The following is a 10,427-nucleotide window of genomic DNA, read 5'->3' as shown; positions in this document are numbered from 1 at the left end:
CAGTTTATGGAAGACTATTCACAAGAGTTTCGGCTATTTCTGTCAATTTTTAGTCAATTTATGGCTTTCCCAAGATGTGTTACAAATGTCCACCATTTCGTTGCAAGCAAACCTGTACTCGTCTGGCAAAGTTTGGAATCACTTTTATACACTCCTCTTTCGGGATGGCTCTTATTTTGCTGTGATGGCAGTTTAAGTTCTTCAAAATAAGAGCCATCCTGAAAAAGGAGTATAAAAAGATTCAACTTTACGAGTTCAATTTTGCTTGTAAATAATGAACATTAGTACATCTTGGGAAAATACATAAATGACTAAAAATGACAAAAATAGCCAAAAGTCTTGTGAATAGTCTTCCATAAACTGAATGATCTTCTTATTTGAAATAAACTAACTTTTAAAAAGAACATAATTGAAATTCATGGTAGGTCACCTAAGGCACGTTAATGGGAGGGTGTATATTCATATATTCAGTTGTGCCCTACTGATTTCTTTTGAAATTCAAATTACTTTCAAAAGAAATCAGTAGGGCGATTATACACCAATACTCCAGTTACGCCATTGTGCACCGCAACAGCTCTCGTCTTTACTAAATTCCGGTGACATAGTTGATGAATGATTCTTGGCGTAAACATGACCTAAAAATGAAAAATTTTGTGTGTACAACGATGGTTTACCTTGAAATTACTTTGAGATCTTTGTAGTGTGACCCAAAAGCGTCAGAAGATTTTTATTTGAGGAAGGGGCTATATTCGTAAATGCATGTTTTACTGTACCATTGAAATCGATTGTGATTGCAGATTACAGGACATATGAATACAGCGTTTCTCTCAATTAACAATCTTCTGCCGCACTTAGGTATATTGACTATGAGATATAAATTTGTCGTAACTAAGAAATTTGTAATCAGGAGGATTGACTTGCATGCAGAGAGCAAGTCTTACAATTAATCAATAAAAATTTCATAGCATTCTTACTTTCCTCTTTGCAGCACGTCGTTTTGACACTAGTATCTTAAGCCTTTATTTGCAAAGTTTTACAAAGACTTACCGAATAGCTCCGTATTGATCGATGTAGTAAATGATGTGCCTGCATTTAAAGACGTAATGTCTGAAACATATGACACATTAGAAATATCACCAATTGGAGAAAAACGGAATAGCTATAGCCACATCTGAATCTGATTTGTTATAAAGTGTTTTTATCAGTCGACAACATTTCATGCTCTGTTAAGCTTAACTTTACTTTTTAGTAATTTATGCATGAGGACGAAATTTTATTATTGTTTAACAACAGTGTGCGTAGTCATGAATTTTAAGTTCATTTACGAAACAGGAATTACAGGTAAAGAAATTAAGGACAGTTTGAGTTCAAATTAGTATAACAAGCTATCTTATGGTGATGATAAAAAATATTAAGCTTTGTTGATGAAGCTTACAGAAAACCCTGCGAATGACAAGTTTTAGAAGGTAAACGCCGAAGTCACCACGATATTTAATATTATAAGCAAAAAACGGTTTATAATCTCTGATACCGCCATTGTGACTTGTACGTTGATCAAAACAGCCACAGTTTTCGAGGTTTTCTTTTCCAAATAAATTTCCAAAGCTTTATCCAGTCTGAAGTATAAATAATACTTATTCTCAAGATCCTGGATCTCTTTATGAAACCATCCAGCAACACCATAACCACAAGGGATTATTTTTCGATCTTCATCACGAGAACAAACAAGCACACCAGAATCACTATTTCTAAGAAGTCATTGCTGCATTTCACCAAAACAGCATCAGCAACATCAACATTATCGTCCTGTAGAAAACAGGATTAATTAATATCACGAATTGGCCCTACTATTCCTTTTTTGCCATATCTTCCCACTTTCACTACACTAGGGTGCTCTCCATGGAAGTAATTTCTAATGTTCCGTTTATGTATGGTAAAGTGATAATTTTTACTGTTTTATCGGGTTTCTTATTACTTTTGTCGGTTTGTGTTTTGTTTTGTATTCTGTTTATAGTTCTGTTGATAAAGTTCCTAGGTTAATTGTTTTTAATAAATGTGGAGTATAAGTAGTTGGTTCTGTTTTCTTCGCTTCTTCGGTGTCACAATGGGTGTTGATTCTGTTAAAAAGTGTTCGTATGCAGTTTATTTTGTGTTGTGTAGGGTCATTGCTATTGAAATCTAGTATTTGGTCTGTGTGAGTAGTTTTACGGTATACTTGGGTGTTCAATGTACCGTCATCTGTTCTGGTTAGTAGGATGTCAAGAAAAGTAAGTTGTTGTTTGTCGTGCTCTTCGTTATTAGTGAAGGTTATGTTCTTTGTGGAACTGTTGGTGTGTAGGATTTGTTCAATTTGTCTTTCTTGACTATGATGTTTTTGTTGTTTGTGACTGATTGCGTTTCAAGGTGTTGCATGACGGCTTCCGTGAGGAAAGGGGATAGTGGTGATCCGATAGGTGTGCCTAAAATTTTTATGTAGTATTAGTTTTGGAAGGTGAATGCAGTGTAGAGGTAAAGGTTGAGTAAGTCTATGATGTCATTTTTCTCTAGTTTTGTTGTAGCTTGCCACATTTTGTCATTTGTTAGTAGATCGTTTGTAATTTGTTTGGCTATGTCAAATGGTATGGATGTGAAGAATGATGTAACGTCATAGGATATCATGGTTTCGTCTGGTCGTAGTTTAATGGTGTCAATGATGGCGAGTAAGGTGGTGGCGTTTTTAATAGTGTGAAACTGAAACTAAAAAAAAATGAAACAACTAAAAGACAAAAACACCCTGACCGAAAACGATGACAAAAGAATCCGATCAAATGGCGCATCCACCGCCAAATTCAACAACAGAATCTAATATTATCAACACCAATCACATCCACATTACACCAAAACCCATGGCAACGCATTCACCCCATTCAATCACATTATTCCACCCGCTAATCCAATTAGACGCTTTAAGCGTCTACAAGCTAAAAACAACTGTAAATAAATATTTTCCTCGTTATGATGAAGGCCTCTTAATGAGACATTCATCGCGTTCGCGATATGCAAAGCTCACCTTTATAGGTTTGAGCACTCTGGTGACTCTACATTACAATCCATACAATGTGTAACCTTGCATCCTGTGTCCCAAGTGCAGGAGTAACCATTTTACTGTGGTGAGAGACAGGAGGGCACATTGTAATACACTTTGTTATATTTACGCTCTGCTCTCGGGCATCGAGCACTGTTTTATACGGAGAATCATCACATATAAACCTCCTATGTATAAAAAGTTGCAGTAAGAGAGTTGCTATTAGTGTATCTAACAAACAAATTCGAAGATAGCATAAATTATACACAGAAACACACCAATACTTAAAAATGTATAGTTTTACTTAACTTTCTCCTTTGTTAACCATGTTCATTCATTGTTCAATGGCAGGCCATTAAAGTATGACTCTAAAATTATTCCACACAGATAAAAGAAAATCAATGTCTCTGCTTGTCATTTTTAACTCGCCATAAAGAATGTACTTATCATTGCTATCTCGTAATATATTTGCATTCAGATAAAGTCTATAAAATATTCAATGCAGAATTGCCAAAGACCAATGATCAAAACAACTGTTTATATCCATGCGGAGTGAGTCGAAAAGGTAGTAGTAACTTATTATTAATGAATATCTTCTTCCTTTTACAATAAAAAGATGTTTAGCCACTTGAAATTGTAAAACGTGTAACTATGACTACCATCAGTTCGACTGCATTGCAATTTTACTTTATAATATTTGATGATAAAAGATAATGCAGCGTTAGTGATATCTGTCGTCTAACGTATTTAGCAAAAACTCTTTGGATCCAAGTACATTTAAAGTTTTCTTTAAAATCAAAATACTTTCATCGTAAACGAACAAAATTTTAATGCTCTGAAAATTCTGACATTTACCCTATAAGATAGCTAAAGTCCATAAGTTTACTTTTTACGATAAACTTTACATTAATTTGGATACTATAGAAGCTTGCTTATTGTAGCTATCATCCTTTATTGAAATTTTATTCAATTGGAAGAAGGAGTATGATTAGTTCCTTTTGTCTCTATAAAGAATTCACAATCCTTTAGATCAAGCATTTTCAATGCTTTATCCAATTTTAAGCATAAATAGTAATTCGTGGAATCTTCATAGTTATCATAATCATCAAAACCATAATCATCATCATCACAATCATCATCAATGTTGCACACGCCATATGCAAATGGCTGCCAAACATCTTTTCGATCTTTAAAATAAACAAGAGTTCCTGAGTCACCTTTTTTCAGAAATAAAGAACTACTTTTCACTATGACGGCATTTTAGAAAATTGTTGTTGAATTTGCGTCAATATACGAAAAATTGCGTTCACTGATGTAATCATTGATGTCATTACTTGTGCGAACTTCCACAACCCCTTTATTGCTGTTTGCTGTTTTGTAAAGCTCTTCATTTATTTCTTTGAAATTCAAAGCAAGCCTATCCATATCATCTCAACCTAGACGCTGAAAATTATTTTTATTTCCAACTGGAATACACATGATATCTGCTTCACTGTTAAACTTACTAACAGTGTTGCAGGGAACAGTACTCAGTTGCATTTCCTCCTAGGAGTTGTGTGGATGGTAGAAATACATGTTAACATCATTTGCATTTCTGGTATTTATTACATCGGTTATTTTTGAAACATCATTTTGTAAATCTTTGGTGTTACAAGCAACATGCGCGCATGTCAATACGTAATAATTTTAATTTTTACAACAGAGCATAGTCAAGGCACCGCAACAGCTGTAGCCATCACTAAATTTCTGCGACAAATTCAATGAATTATTCCTGGCACTAACATTACCTAACATTTTAAACTTGTGTATGGAAAAAGGATCACAACGAAATTCGATGAATTTTGAAGCTTTCCATCCAAAAATGTTTTTGTTTTTATCTTTATTCACTATTCCATAAGCTCCACGAATCCAAATGATACTAAAAATAGTGCAGAATAAACAAGAAAGTAAACTTGTTAATTTCTTTGTGTTTCATAAGATTCTGCTACTGTTCAAAGACAAAAAGAAGTTATCCGTATCTATGATGTAGACGCAAGATTGACTGAAATTGTTTTCTACAGAGGTGAAACAATTTTCAAAACTACAAATAAATATAGACAAAAAATGGTTATGGAAACCGACAATAAAATTTTCTATATATGTAGTTCTTCATATTTGATTGTACATTATTATAAGTTGTATATATTATGTAAGTTAAAATGTCTAGCTTTCAAAGAAGTGCTATTAATACACTATAAATATTTCTTTTACTTCATAGCTAGATAATTTCACGACTAAAGCATACTTTACACATAAATACTCACCGTTTGAGTTTATTGTGGATGTCGTCTCGAATGTTGTAATCTTCGTCAAGAAACATATTTCTGAAGACTTCACCATTGTTCGACGTACTCCCAGGCTCTAAAAAGATATGGAATGCTGTATGAAAATGGTCTATTTAAAGACAATTTGATAAACACGTAATTTACACTGCCACTTGATTCAATGCAAATGTTTGAGATCTGTGATAATGTTATGACCTGTATACAATTACAAATGGAAGGCCCTCTACATATTCTAGGTCAAAATGTTGCCTCGTACACAGGGAGATAAATAAGACACAAATGGTTATGCATGAATGCTACATTTGCTGCAGGGGCGGATCTAGAGTATGTCAAATCCGTCGCGCGACTGATGTTTGAAATTCAAAACGTTTAATTATTCTTATTTAATTAATTATTCTTATTTTCTTATCGCATTTACTTCGTGATAAAAATCCCGCATTATTTATTATTGAAAACTAATGACTAATCCAATGAATATCTCGTTGGTAACCAGATCAATTAAATTTTAATTGACCTGGAATAACCGACTGATAAGCGGGGTGGCTTGACTGATTCGACGGATAAAGGAGTCTATGAACGTCAAAAACGCTTATTTTATTGGTCAATAGCCAGATCAGTGGACGGTCTGGAATGGTCTCGACTGATAATAAGGGTGGCCGGACGTATAAGGGAGTCCAATTGCTATCTTACAATTGGTTCATTTGAATTTTTGCTTTATTGTGATTGGTTTGACGGATTTCGACTGATAGCCAACTGAACTAACATAGTCAAGCTCACTGTCTGAATTGAATGTTTGATCGTTTTATAGTAATTTTATAAGCATGATAGAAACTAAACTACAATCAGATGGAATTTATGGAAATCTTTTACAAATTCATATATTGACATGAATGCTGCTGTCCAAAATGTGAATTTTTCAAGAGGGTGAAATTTATGGATAAATTTTAAATGCTTGGCAAAGACGATCTCGCGAGCGACATTTCAGTCATTGATGTTCAAAAGAAAGCCAACATTGTTTTGAGTTTTATCAGCAGAAATTTACATCAAAATCGTAAGTAAAGGACAACTGAAGTGTATGCATGAATGTAATATATCAAAGTCAATTATGCGAGTGTGTGATGCGATTTATGTCAATATGGCGTATGGTAAGCAGATCGATGCTTCTAAAATTGTTGTTGACGAAGGACTTTTAGCTATGATTTCTTTAGTGCTTGGGGAATCGTGGCCGTTATATGGCAGCGAAATCCTACATTCCTGCAAATATATTTCAATGGACAAAAATCTGTAGCCATAAGGCGCCATACTATTATTTACTTTATCATAAACAAATGTTTGGGGTTTTCAGTTTATGATCATTGATCATTCAATCATTGGACAGTTATACTACATATTGTTTAAGATTTGAGAAAACTAACATTGATTACATGAGAAGCTGTTTACTATAACCTGTGATTTTGAGTCTTCTGATCCATGAAGCTTTTATTTTGACAATTTGACTGGAATGGTATTAAACCTGAGTATTTCACATACATGAAATGTTGTCCCATGTCACATATTGCCCCTTTTCTAACTGAACACCTCATGTAGAGATGTAAAGGTGTGTTAATCTACGGCTCATACCAGATTGTTTGCCATAAATTCCAAAGGGCTATTGATGTATGAAAAGCATTTTCTATAAAGTAAAAATGTCTTTCTATGTATGCAGATAAACCTTGAAATTTGGCAAAACAGCAAAGTATTTTTCATGATCACTAGGTAATTTTTCTGATGATCATTATAATTTCTAAACTAAATTATTTCTGATTTACATTTAAACAAGCTTTGATCATATGAAAAGATATTTATCATAACCAGTAAGCATGACACATGAACCAATTTTAACATTCATGTAATTATATAATTAAAGACATGTTGGTTACATTCTGTTTGTATTTGCAAATACAATGCTACTAGTGATTGCTATATAGCACACCTTGCATATACTTACAGAAGATAATAGTCTAGTGAAATGCCTAATAAACATTTATGGCATTAAGCTGTCCTTAACTGCAAATTTTCACTCTGATAATTTTTGCTTAATCTTTGGCAGAAAAAAATTTTGAGTTTTTTCTCAAAGGTGAATTTGCTGGCACTGATGTGGAGATGGGTAAAGGGTTACAATAAAGTTGCATGGTTTGAAGTCTGAGCTTTTCTATATCTATGAACTGCCACTTGTAGTACCAAATTTCTAACTTAACTAAACTCATTACATAGAGGTTTGAATGGGGGTCTCTAGGGGTCTATGCCTGACAACTTGGTAGAAATTTTTAAAGACTATATCTGTTTTGAATAGCATTATTGTAAAATAAATTTTACGTTCCTAGACATGCTAATGAGCCATATATTTGGCATGATAATGAGCCTAAATATTTGGCAAAACATTCAAGTATTGTTCACTTCATTTTTTTTTTTGAAAAAAACGTAAGCAAAATGTGTTTTTACGCAAAAACATTGCCCACAAATACAATTTGTATTGCTCTAAAACGCTGAAAATGATATTTTCAAGGCTCTGAAATTCAAAATTTCTCAGGGGAGAATGCCTCAGACCCCCCCAGGTGCGGAGCGCCTTCGACGTTTTATGACTGATGTTTGAAAAATCCTAGATCCGCCCCTGATTTGCTACCAGGGGCAAATCTAAAGAAAGTCAAAATAACACCATTACCAATAATTTTGTTTTGAAAGTAGTTAGAAGTTGAAATTAAGCATAAAAGTTGATTCAGCTATATAAAATGCAATCTAAGATTATGTTTACGTGCCTTGAAATTATTTGAAATATAACAAAAAAACTTGATGATATACATAGAAAATATATTACATTTGATTTTAATGTTTGTTACTTTCCAATGCCTCCAGGCCCTCCTTTCCTATCCTTTCAATGTTTAAAGTAAGACAAGAAAAATTGAGTTTATGTTATTACCAGTGGCGTAGCTAGCGGTCCCGCTACTCTAAATATTCTATTTGGACATAAGATATACATTATTTCACGAACAATTTGTAATATTATGTTTTATTCGTTCATATTTACGCTTTTATTAGGTGGTTCGTAATCCAAATACAGCAAAATCTCAAGATTTGTTATGTAACCTAGCAACCGCCTTTTCTCGCACATTGCATACTCGCGCGATTCTCCACGTATTCCGCCCATTGAGTTCTATAATAACTGGAGCGGCTATCTTTACTGGGGCGAGGTCGCCAAAAAAATGGCGGCCAACGGACGTATTTCCGCTGAAATGATCGCTTTGCAGAAAAATAATATTCTCGACCTCCCCCTGGTGTCTATAGTATATTATAAAGAATTTTTCAAAAACAAACACGATATCCCAGAATACGGATATCGTTAGCTCCATATTCTGTGACGATGTCTTTTTAGCATTTCTTTTGTAATGCCAACACTTCAATCGTTCAATTGTTGGATGTCGTAGTTTCCACAAAAGGAAAATATCGCTTCTCACAGGTGAGGTAGTTGTTTGTTTGTTAGTCCGTCAACGATTGAAAGCAATTATACATGCTTTGAAAAGCCATAAAATACATATTAAATATCGTATTTTCAAGACTGACTTGAACCACAATTATACTGATGTTTTCCTGTTTTTGTCAATAAAATTCTGCATACTTTTTCTTTGTTAATGCATGAAATCAAAATTTACCCATTTATTTGCAAAATAGTTTCCCTAAAGCAAAAAAGACCCTGCACACATTTTGCTCTGTGAAAAGTATCAAAAAGAAATGATCAGCCCCAACAGTACCCATGATTTGTTATGTTCTATTTGCTGACAACATGCAGGGAAGACCAAGGAGTAAAGATGACTGGAAGATGTTATTGACCAGGCAGATTCTTAAAAAAATGATAATGCTGTAAAGATAATTGATTTATTATATGTTTGTAAATGATGATCGTCCAGGTTAATAAAGTCCTGAGAAGGACTGTTTTTGATGTTGTTGACTGACGTTTCGACAACCTTAGCGGTAGTCATCTTCAGAGTCAAATGAGGAGTAAACGTCAGGTTAGCCGTATTTATTGTCTGGTTCTTACGTCATTGTATTGTGTGTACAGGAAATGTGTATTGTCATTGTGGATTAGTGTGAAGTGAAATATTTTATTTTTAGTTGTGATGTGTGATTTAGGTGTGACGTTTTAGTTGTAATGTTGGGTGTCAATTGTGTATTGTCATTGTGAATTAGTTTTAAGTGTAATGTTTTATTTGATCGTTTGTTTGTATTGTGAATAAGTCGTTTGTAAGGTGCCGGTAATTGCTGTGATCTGTTCAGGGTTTGTTCCAAGTTGGTATACCAACTTTCTAATGTAAGCCGTTGTCTATAGTCAGTACTGTAAGTGATGCATTTGCCGAGTCCCAGTCAATGTTGTGCTTTGTGATTCGGTGATGTTCGGCAATGTGATTAGTTTTGTCTTGTTTCTTAGTAGCTCGTTTGTGCTCAGTAAGTCTTATGTTTAAGTTCCTGCCAGTTTCCCCGATATAGGAGGCGTGGCAGTCGGAGCAGTTTATTTTGTAAACTGCACCTTGTCGTTCGTTGGTTTGTTCTTTGTCCTTTATGTTCGTTAGTACTTGTCGTAACGTTGTGATTGGTTTATGTGCGACACGTATGTTGTATGGTCGTAAGATACGCGAGATAGTCTCAGACGTACCTTTGATGTAAGGTATCGTTGCTGTTGTCACTGAGTTGTTCGTTTCGTTGGGTTCGTTGGGTTTGTAAGTGTTGCGTTTGATAAAGTCAGAGTTATAGTTGTTTTTGTCAAAAACACGTTTGAGATAGTTGTTTTCGTTTTGTAGAGCGTCCGGTGAATCACATATGATTTGTGCACGTCTTGTTAATGTTCTGATTGTGGTACGTCTGAGACTATCTCGCGTATCTTACGACCATACAACATACGTGTCGCACATAAACCAATCACAACATTACGACAAGTACTAACGAACATAAAGGATAAAGAACAACCTAACGAACGACAAGGTGCAGTTTATAAAATAAATCCGCTCCTG

The sequence above is a fragment of the Xenia sp. Carnegie-2017 genome, unplaced genomic scaffold, assembly GCF_021976095.1.
Source record: "Xenia sp. Carnegie-2017 unplaced genomic scaffold, XeniaSp_v1 HiC_scaffold_19, whole genome shotgun sequence".
Taxonomy (NCBI): Eukaryota; Metazoa; Cnidaria; class Anthozoa; order Malacalcyonacea; family Xeniidae; genus Xenia; species Xenia sp. Carnegie-2017.
The sequence above is the reverse complement of the archived record's forward strand: the minus strand, read 5'-3'. Positions refer to the sequence as shown.